The sequence below is a fragment of the Epinephelus lanceolatus genome, chromosome 10 (genome assembly GCF_041903045.1).
Source record: "Epinephelus lanceolatus isolate andai-2023 chromosome 10, ASM4190304v1, whole genome shotgun sequence".
In the NCBI taxonomy this organism is placed as follows: Eukaryota; Metazoa; Chordata; class Actinopteri; order Perciformes; family Serranidae; genus Epinephelus; species Epinephelus lanceolatus.
In genome coordinates this window covers 29,827,309-29,838,688 of record NC_135743.1, presented here as the reverse complement: position 1 = coordinate 29,838,688, position 11,380 = coordinate 29,827,309, and positions in this window count along the sequence as shown.

Below are 11,380 nucleotides of genomic sequence, written 5' to 3'. Positions count from 1 at the left end.
CTGCCAACAAATGTACAGTATACATGAAAAAATTTGCACACTTACACGAGCCACCATCAGTATTGTATGATCATCCAAGTCCATCCACGTTTTAAAAATGAAGAATAAATTTGACACTGTCATCACATTTCTACATCATTGCAGTGCCTTGAATACTGTATGGGCATATGTTTTTAAGGGAGACATGACATTTATTGCATTAGTGAAACTGTACATCAGTGTAATTTATCTGCACAGTTTGCAATGATTTAGCTGAGTGATGTCAGCTCTGGTGGTTTATCTAAGAGAGGTGTGTTTGAAAAGCAGCTCATAGTTTCATACCTGTGCATGTTGGCAAAAAGTGATCCAGTATAGCAATTGCTGCTATAGTACTTTGTACCACTACGTTGATTCCTGTCATTGCTGTTACATTTTGTACATTTATACAGTTTTGATACTTGATGGCATTCTTTGGCAAGATGTCTTGTGTTATCGATATGTAATATATTTTGCGAGTTCATATTTCTTATGGATGAGAAAAGAAATGCACCTGGTTCAAAACAGTATACGGCAAGTCAGTCTCACATCAGACTCTGGAGTAGAGTAGAATGCTTTTAAATGTACCACACAAATTGTTATCCCATTCAAAAACCTGTGTATATGAATATGTACATATTACAAAAGTTTTGTAAAGAGATATATTTTTTATGCAAATAAAGCATTTGTAAGTTATTGAATATGTTGTGTAAAATTTCACATGTAAATGTCATGTAAGATCAAAAAATGTTTTGTATTTTTTCTTTATCAGCAATGTATAAATCCTTAATTTATATATAAAATATAAAATAATGAAGTTCAATGTTGCTATTCTCTTTTATTAATAGAGATGCGGCTGTTATGAGACTCTGCTGCAGTATTCACAGTCTAAGAAAAGAAGTTGCAGAGAGCTTTTGTCATTCAGTCTGCTGTTTTTCTCCCATGCACCTTTACAGATTTTTTAATGAGTTTTCCACTTGCTGTCCGCGGCTTGGTTTAGTCAAAATAACCACTGATATCACCTCAGTTCACTGCAGAACTTTAAAGAATGCCTGTCGCAATGCATTGTGGCAAATATTCCTTGTTAACATTAACACCTAGTGTGAGCAGAAACTCAGTCTCACCCTTTAAAATACATTTCAAAAGAGGTGAAATAGTAGTATAACTTGACTTGTCATCATCCGCATCTCCTCACAGTCAAGAGCAGTCAAACTGCAGCATTACCTTCTTTGAATTTTCCTTGTCTCCGCTGTAATGTGGGTCTCATTTAACCTGCTGCTCTCTGTCACTATCAGTGGTTACAAATAGCAGAGATTTACTCCAAAAAAGGCACAAAATGAAATGACATTTGAATGTACTTTACTTTGCATGTAAGATGAATTAGAGTACTTTTTTATTTATTTTTTTTTTACAAATCTTCAGAGTGGGCAGTTTTCATGATTGACCATTTATGCACCCTTGTAGAGGTACAGCTAGTGCTGCAAAGAATAAGACTATTTTTAGTCACATGATCTGAACATTGAAGCATTTGATGGAAAGATGAGCGTACTTTTTGCACAAACAACAGAATTAATGATGACGTATGATCTGCAGTGTGTGTATTTGTCACTGAAACTGTATGATTGCAGAGAACAGCAGTATGTCTGAGCAGAGTTTGTCAAAGTTATTTTAATGAATGTTAAATGTCCCAACAAATCAAACAAAGTATCAGAATATAGAAAGAGACAGACTGGATTGAAATAAGTGGATACCTACCACAGACTTGACAGTGTGAGGAGGTGACGGTTTGTCACGATATTATATCAACTGGCCAAGATGAAGTTAATTGCAGCAACCAAAGTAGAGACGATCAGCAAGGGAGCATGACCAAGATTACAGAACGCTCAATAAAGAAAGTATGAAGGGGCCCCATAAAAAATCAAACAACATGCACTTGACTGGCAGGAACAGGTTTGATTTCAGACTGGGGTTAAGCATATACTTTAAAGTCTAAGCCTCGGATTTGTGTATGGATTAGAAATATTTGCCAGAAGGATTTTCCATTGAAGTTACTCCCAAGCTTCATCAAGCAGATTTCACCCAAAATGTGATGATGTAATATAAGCTGGTGCTAGGCTGAGATGTCAAATAGGCTCAAGGTGTTTGTTCAGTATGGATGTATGCTTAGTGTAATGCACTAATAGTAACACCCTCTAAACACTGATTTGACCCCCTGTTTGCTCTTGGAACGTTGTATAGCTTCATCAGAGCTCTGGTTTCTGTGTCGGAAAATCCCATGAGGAACCTCTCTGGTGTTCAGCATTGGGCCTCTGCTGCCGTTTGTACCATGTCATCCAACAAATGCTCAATTGAGATCTGGTGACTGAGCAGGTTAGTGCAGTAAGCTGATTTCACTGTCCTGTTCATGGAGGCATTTGTGGTCTGTTGGCGTGGGCATGTGCCTGCTGGAGAAAATCAATTTGCAGAGGTGCATGCGCGGGTACAATGAAGGGATGTTCCTGGCTGCCTCTGATGCTCAGATACCCCGTGGCGTTCCTCCACTTTCATCAAAGGGTTGAATGTGTGCCGTGAAATCACACCACACAGCATCGACAGCCAGTAGTATTGACACATTGCATGATAGATGGAGGCTCTCTCAGTTCTGTACATAGCAGCGATTCTCCTATGTACAGAATCTTATTGATCTGAATGAGCATTGTTGATAGAATCCTCCAACAGGTGGAGTTTTTCACTCCTCGTCCTGTATTGCACAATGTCGTGTGTTTACCGAGAGAAGCAGGAGTTGTGAAGTTGTTGGTTTTCTTCCCTCACACGTCTCGAAGCATAATGAGTTGTGTGTGCTTCCATGGATATTTTGGCTCTTATATGCTGCGTTGTCAGTCGACTAACTAGCTTCTCTTTCGCCTCATATTTAAGTCTTTCACTAATGAGCCGTTTTCAACAACTCTGCTCTCATTGGCCAGATGTCCTCAGGGTGGTGGACTGCTCTTGATACAGATGGGAAGCTGTTGAGAAAGAAAAACCCCAAGGAAATACCAGAGGGTTTTTTTCACACACTTAAATGAAGGTAAAGCTATCTGAATGTCATCCCTTAATTGTCTCAGAATCCTTGTTTTTCATTTTGCTCAGCGTTCTTATCTACGCATTTTTGACTAAGGCAATCAGACCTTAATCCATTTTGATCTGGCAGATTTTTAAGAGCACAAATTCCTAATGATTCGTGCACTAAGTAGCAGCATTTTCACCGTTCATAACAATGAAATTCATGTCTTGGAAAATAGACCTGGATTTAATATTCTGTGGAACAGTTTCCAAGAGCAGGACCTAGAAGAGTTATATAGTTTAATATACTTTCTAATCTTAAAGTGGATGAATAATGTAAATTCCTCCATAACCATTTCAGCAAAATAAATTTTTAACCCACAGTTAAATCACAGGGGCATTGGGAAATAGCCTACAGTAGATCGAGAAAGTCTCTGGTTGATATGAATTGAAGGATGTTAAACTGAGGTCAATGAGCGCTATCAACACTATGTATCATGAAAGCAACTGAGGGGGCAGATGTGTGTGTGTGAGTGAGTGTGGGTGGGAGGGATCACTGTTGTTGATCCTGAGAATAGGGGTGATTTTGCAAGTTCTATGTATTTGATTATTGAGCAGCTTTCATCATAAATCTTAAGCAGGATCCATAATTTAACATGATGTTCCTGCTACTGGGATATCATACATCTAATTACAGTAAAGTTTTTATTTATTTATTTATTTTTACATTAATATGTCTTGCTAGATTTCTTCCTAACCTTGAGGAAAAGCAGAGGTTTTCCAACAGAAATTTAAACATAGTTTGATGTTTTGGAAAATGCGCTTATTCACTTTAATGCCATTGTTTATTGTTGTCATTGTGAGGTTGCTGGGCAACCAGCAGAGACACCAAGAGCTAACTGTACCTGGCCAAGAATTAGTAAATAGAAATCAACACTTTTCAAATGTACCCTTCTGTTTTTGTATTATACTGACAAGAAATAGTATGATAATTGGTGAGCTTTAGAGGTGCTAGCAGGCAGATTTTGTTACCTTTGACAGAGCCAGGCTACCTGTTTCACCTATCTTCAGTCTTAATGCTAAGCTAATTGGTTGCTGGCTGTAGTTTCATATTTAGTGGACGGACATGAAAGCAGTATCAATCTCCTCATCTAACACTCTACAAGAAAGCAAAAAAGCATAATTCCTCAAATGCTGAACTATTCCTTTAATTAACATATTCTAATAGAACTACATTTGAACATCTTGAACCATTTCTGTCACTCCAAGCCTATTTAGACCTGGTGTTAACATGTGTTATGGTGGACAGCACTAAATACAGATGTAAATGACCATCAAGAAGTATTGTGATCTGATTACTCAAACCACTTGCTGAGGTGGTCTGGGATGCATTTGACCACATATGTTTTGTAGTACAAACATGTTCTGAAGTTTCCCTGACAAGGACTAGGTCATCGGTGCAGGAAGTGGTGGTTGTTTTGATGACAGTGCTCTCATGCTCTTTAACTAAACGATTTTATGTTGAGTTGGACAGTGTTGTGTGACCATCCATTGTTTTGCCCTGTGGAAGGAGACATGTTGAATTCTTCTGACAGCGACATCTCCAGCTGTACTGACACAACTGCTAATGTGACTAGTGAGCATGCTACAGAGCAGCAGAACAGCAGCAAAAATATGGATATAATAAATATGCGCGGGTCAGTAATGAAATCTGAACTCTAGTGGTTAGCTGGCGATGCATGATATGCCAGCACATTCTCACTTCGACCTTGACGCACATCAACATTAGGCATGGACTTTCCATATCAAGATATGACATACAAGGTACCCTGGGTGCATTGGTTGTTGACGTTCTGGGACGCCACGTCAACTTCAGCCTGTTATATGCATCGTATGTTTTCAAAATGCATGTCTGTTTTCACAGGAAATATATAGTTTGCATATGGTCTCTGTCAAAATAAATGCACTACATCAGTACAACACCACAAATTGATGTGTTTTTGCTTCACCAACAAATGCACGTGATTACGTTAAAGGATAACTTCGGTATTTTTCAACCTGGGCCCTATTTCCCCATGTGTATGTGTGCGTATGATTCATAGGTACCACTCGTTCTAAAATTGGTTCAGTATTGAGGGAGGCGGATGCAGCAGGGAGCCGCGAATCGAGCTAAAACGGTAATGGGGGCAAATGCGCCCCGTATAAGTTTGCGCATTAAAAGTGCTTTTTTTCGCCACTGACCGGTTCAGATCGCCAGTGCTCTAAATAGCATAGTAAACCTTTTCCCTTACCTCTGGGCTGTGTGAGCGTCATCTCGCAAGAGCTTTGCTCCACTGTGTCTGTAGCTCTCTCTACTTGTGGGGCAGCCGTTTTCTTGAGGAAGAGGTGTTTCGGGATTAGATGTTTTCTCTTCTTCGGCTGGCAGTAGTCATCTTGCGAGAAGTGAGCACTGCAGACCCCGATGGTCTGCAAGGCGCAGTGTCTGGACAGGAGTGTTAGCATCCATTTGTAGCATAACTAGCCACAACTTCAGCATCTCGCCGTCCGACAAAGGCAGCCTATGAAAGCTGTACGGGTGTTGCGCGACATCCTGTTCTTGCAATTCGGATAAGCACAAACACGAACCATTGTTTTCAATTGATGCAGTAAAACTCTCAGCTGTACTCCGGGACAACCAGCACCACTCTGAGTGGCGCTCTGCATGGCTCCTCTGTTTTCTTCCGGCAACAAGCAAAGCTCTTGCGAGATGACATCACAGCCCAGAGCAAGTGAAGGGTAAAGGAAATGCTATTTACAGAGATAGCGCTGGCGATCTGAACCGGTCAGTGGCGAAAAAAAGCACTTTTAATGCACAAACTTACACGGGACACATTTGCCCCCGTTAGCGTTTTAGCTCGTTTCGCGGCTCCCGGCTACATCCGCCTCCCTCAATATTGAACCAATTTTAGAACGAGTTGTACCTATGAATCATACGCACACATACACATGGGGAAATAGGGCCCAGGTTGAAAAATACCGAAGTTATCCTTTAAGCCAACATATGCAAGTGGTTGGATTTAGGACAAAAGAATAGGGGTTGGCTTTACATTTATACAGGAAGCTAACACCATTCTCCTGTGTGAAAGTCTGTGGTTGTTGGACTTATCCACCACCCCTCCTGCCTGCAACATGGACTTTCACCCCCTTAACCTATGTTGTTGCCTGGCCATGTTTCCCTGACGCTGCTGAGTGCCATTACAGAATAATGGCAACAAAAAACCACAGAGAAGCTCGGATTACAACACACACACACAGTGTGTCTTCATTCTCTGCATAGGACGCTGTTACCCCACTAAATCTTTACAAAGCAAATACTGGTACGCTTCAATATTATCGCTCTGACTGTTGCATACAGAACCTTTAATAGGCTGCATGTGTCAACCATTGCCTCTTAATATCATCACCAACATATGCTATGAGCACATCAGAATCCATCTCAATCAGAAAAGAATGACTGTATATATATAATTACAGATCTTTAATAGCACCGCAGTGACAGTTGACAGTTGACATCATGATATGTACTATATCCTACTAGGAATAACATGAAAATATGAGAAGGTTGACAGCTCAAGGCTAGAGGCTTGATTAGATAATAACATATGTAATATTCATATTATAGAATCCAATGTGAAAACATTAGAAAAAAAATAGCTGGGAAGAGAAGTACAAAAGCCAGCCTTGAGCCAGGTCTATATGACCTTGATATACTGTACAAACACAGTGTGAACACTAAAGCTCTTCTCAGCACATGACAACTTTGATCTAATAGCTCACAGGGTGTCCAATTTAATAGCCCCCCTGTCCTCAGCAATTAATTGTGGAAATTTTCTAAATTAGCTGCTAATGCCTTGTGACACGCTCCTAAAGGAAGCAGATTCAGTTTGATGTGAAATAAGCAACTGTATCACAACAGATTTTTTCTCGCTCTTATTCTTTGAAAAAATAAATTTTAAAAAATCCCCTTTGACCAGCCAATCGCATCTGTCACATGCGACATTCTTCACCTGCAGAAAATCACTTCTCCCACAAGGCAAATCCTTAAGACAACAAATTGAAGCTGGTAATGTGCTCCGCTGTACGGAGGATGAGCCTTACGAAGGACATGAGTGCGGTTTTAAAAACACACGGCGCATTATTGTAATTTCATCAGCTCTCAAAGCCTCAATCACGGCAGTCATAAAAAACTCCTACGCTCCCCCTGAGGAAAATCCAGAGAAAAGAAACCCCACAACAGACCAGAGCAGCCTGCTTTTGATCACTCCGGCTTGTGAGTGAGTAATCGAGCTTCATAATTGAAACTGCACATGTAATATTTTATTCAGGGAACCAGAACTACTGAACAGCATTTCTGCACTGCCTTTGTTTTCTTGGACTTATATTTTGTTAACACTGCAGCAAAAGCAAACCAAAGACATATCTTACTGGATCTGTATGGAGCAGTAATACTGAGAGGCAGTTTAAATGGTACACAGAGAAGATTTTTGTTTTGCATAAAATTTTACAGGGAACTTGGCTGTATTGTGCCATTCAGTGCTGTATTTGTACAGTCTGTACAGTCCTACAGTCTGTTTTAAGAAACCAAGATTGCCACAGCAACTGCAATCAAAACAAAAACCTTTTAAATTAATTCAAACACTCTCACCTGATGGACTGAACTATGATTCACTCTGCTGTCTGTTTTGTCTCTTATGGATGAATACAACAAACGGTTTCCTGTCTTTAAACATCAGATAATATGCCCTTTAGCTTCCATCTGCGTATAGTACCTGGCACATGAGGACACCCTTTGAAAAAAGATGGTCACTGGTCAGACCATTTATATTGCAACATTTTGAGAGACACATAGAGGGCGGGGAAAATCTGCAGTGATGAGGCATGAATTAATATGTGACATTTCATCCTGTCAATGAATGTGTGGGCATGATGTACAACCTCTCAGTTAAGGACTGCATTATAAATCATAAGACGCTGACATTTTGGATTTGTTATCATGCATGCTCTGCAGGAAGTGGAAGTCATCTCACCATAAAACTGGAGAGGAGGGGAAAGTGTGCCACACATGATGCTATCTCAGCATATGATTGAGCACATTTGTCCTGCAAGGAATAATCGCATGGTCTTCGTCTGATGTTAATGTGCCACAGTGATGCCTGTGGTGCCTTCTGAAAGAGGACAGCTTAAGTCGTCCATTAAACAGCACACAGAGAGAACCCGTGGCTGTGCGTGACAGGGATTTGTGTCAACCAAGCAGCAGGTCTAAGCACAGGTTTGTTTATTTATTTAAGTATTTAGTTAGGTTGTTTTTTGTTTTGTTTTTTGTCTTTAGCTCAACTCAGTGCTGTGGTGACTAACTGAACTTCACAATGTCTCAGTGGGAGGGCAGACACAATGTGGTGTTTGAGTAGCTATTAAGGGGTGACGTGCAATTTTGGTGTCAAGGATCACTGGATGTGTGTGTTTTGGATGCTTCCCTGCTCAGGCTAGGTCAAAAGTACAAACACACAAAGGCACAGTTGTATTCTGGGATTCAAGAACACATCGGCTCACCACTCTTTGTGTATAATTTGTCAGATTTTATCTATAAGCAAGTAAACCCAAATCACACATGCGGTAACAGAGACTGTAGGGTGGCATCTCATGATTATTTTCAGTAACAATTAATCTGCACATTATTTTCTCAGTTAATCATTTTGAAAACAAAATTGTGAAACATGGCCTGTTTTATTTTCCCAGTGCTAAAGGTGACATTTTAAACTGTCTGTTTTATCCAATCAACAGGCCAAAAATCCAAAGCAAAGAAATGCTCACATTTAAGAAATATCAAACAACTGTAAGGCTTTTTTCATTACTTACTTAAACAATTACTCAATGATCAAAATAGTTGTCATTTTATTTTCTTTTTGTTGGCTGATTGTTGCATCTCTAATAGACAGAGTACTTTTTAATTTCTAGCTGTTTGCAGTACATAATGTCTCTGGACTATGGCGCTTGTATGCACCATAATGCACAAAGTATGGAGTATGGAGGCGCTTACATTCTCGTCAGATGTCAGTGACTGTTTGATGGATGACCCAAACTGTCCCTGCAGTCTGCTGCCTGTTCTCTTTGGCTTTTTACTAAATTTTGTTGAACCGTCTCTTTGGACCAGGGCAACATTGTAAGAACATGTGTTATCTCCTCCCAATCTAATTTCCACAGGGGTGCCATCAATTGACTTATGGCAGTCCTCCAAATTCTACACAAGGACATTGGATTCCTCCTCTTGGCTTACACTTTTGTCTCCTTCTGCTACGGAGTTACATCACTGAATTATTCGAGCTCACTGGTTTATAAAGGAAAGAATAATTCGGTTGGCTATGACTAACGTTTGTCCTGTTATTGTCCATTCTCTGTAGCCAAGCATGTGGCATCTGGCCACAAAATTTCCAAGAGTGAGAGGTCACTCCTGAGCTTTGTGCCATTGTCTGGTTTTGCACCATTTACTATCGATTCGCACAATTGAAGCCATATAATGAAGGTCAGTTGAAAATGATTTTAAAGTCAAAGTCATAATCAGAATCCACAGTTTCTTTCTGCTGCTGCTGAATTCTAATACAGTACAGCTTTTAACAGCTGCCATCTAAATGCTTTTTTTTCCTGATGGATGAAAAAAGTAAATACAGCACATAGAGGACAGTTCTTCTTGTGGGAAAAATTCCACTTGTGTGCAAAACAACTGCAAAACACATACTGAGGTAAAGAAAGTTGCATAATGTAGTATGTTTGACAGCGATACACAGTATATGAAATATAGCGTGAAATGTGACACCAAAAATATCTGCACAGATGTACAGTATTGTTTTTTTTGCTAAAAATGCTTTGCAAAATACCATAATTAATAGGAGGTGCCATGTAGGTTACTGAAATATGAATGTGTGAACACATGCTGTTTTATTCTCTGTATCACCCTAGAGGAAGCGTATTGTAATACAGAAAAAAAAAATATTTCCAAGGGCAGAAATCTAAAATGCAGTCCAGTATTTTTCACTCGGACACTGCAGGTGTCCTGCTTTTGTTCTCTCACAGTTGGCACATAGCTGTTGGTACAAAAGAATATCTAAAAGCAGAAGTTGTTCAGTAGCTACACTGGCCTTCATCCTTTGCTCTGCAAGTCCAATGTTGTCTTTTGTCATCAGTTTATTTATCCATACTTTCCTGTCTGGATTCTGTACTCCAATCCAACCAACAAAAAGCCCATTCAACCATTAAGGATACTGGTTGACAAGTAATGTAGGGCAGTCTGTTGTGTGCATGCAAAACACTTTCAGTCCTGTCAACATATCACTGTTGGCCAGGTTGCCATGGAGTTTACTGTGGATATTATCATTCCAAAAGGATTATTCCTAGTGATTTTGGTGACCACCTGATCTCTTGTCAAGTGTCACCACAAGGTCAAAATTTCTTCTCCTGACAAACATTTTTGAAATTCTCTTCCTTGACACAAGGACACAAAAATAGCTAGATTTCAAAGAACATGGCTGACAATAATCAATACCCTCAGAGGATGAATCTTAATGTGTTTGGCAACTCATAAGTTTTCCTCCAACGTCACGACTAGGCTAAAATGTAACACTGAACAATAGATAGATGGGTAGATTCATTTGACAAACATAAAATACTCATAATACCGCTTCACCTGAAGACAGTTATCACGTACACCTACAAATTGTCAAGAATTAAATTGCACAGTGAAGCCCACAGGCTTATATTTCCAAAATGCTAAGTCTGGCAAGACCGACAGGTGCAAATACAATACCCATTTAATCACATAAAAAATAACATAAAATGACAATGTGGAGTTAATTTGTGTGAGGTCCCTGTTCTGAGAGCCTGTTTGCTAGTCATTTCCTCATAGCCTACTTAAAATTTCTCTCTGCTTCAATGAGTTTCAGAGGAACTGGAAGTTTATTCCATTCAATTTCAGCTCTATATTTTGACAATTTAAGTATTGAGTCTAAAAAGGATCGAATCTGTTAAGTTCCCTTTTGTTGCATAGTTGTGAATGATTTTTTTTTTCATACCAGAGAAGAAATGATACACACTTATTTTTTTAAGTGGACTAATATATCAGATATCTCAGGGAGGTCAAAGAGACTCATTTCATGTTAAGTCTTCTCAGTTATTGTGTGACTCTTTGAATAGTCATTGGACAACAGGGTTAAAGCTTCTGTTATTCTGTATGCTCTATGAAATTGTATTTTCATGACTAAAGAGCAATAATTAAAGATAAAGTTTAGGGGGA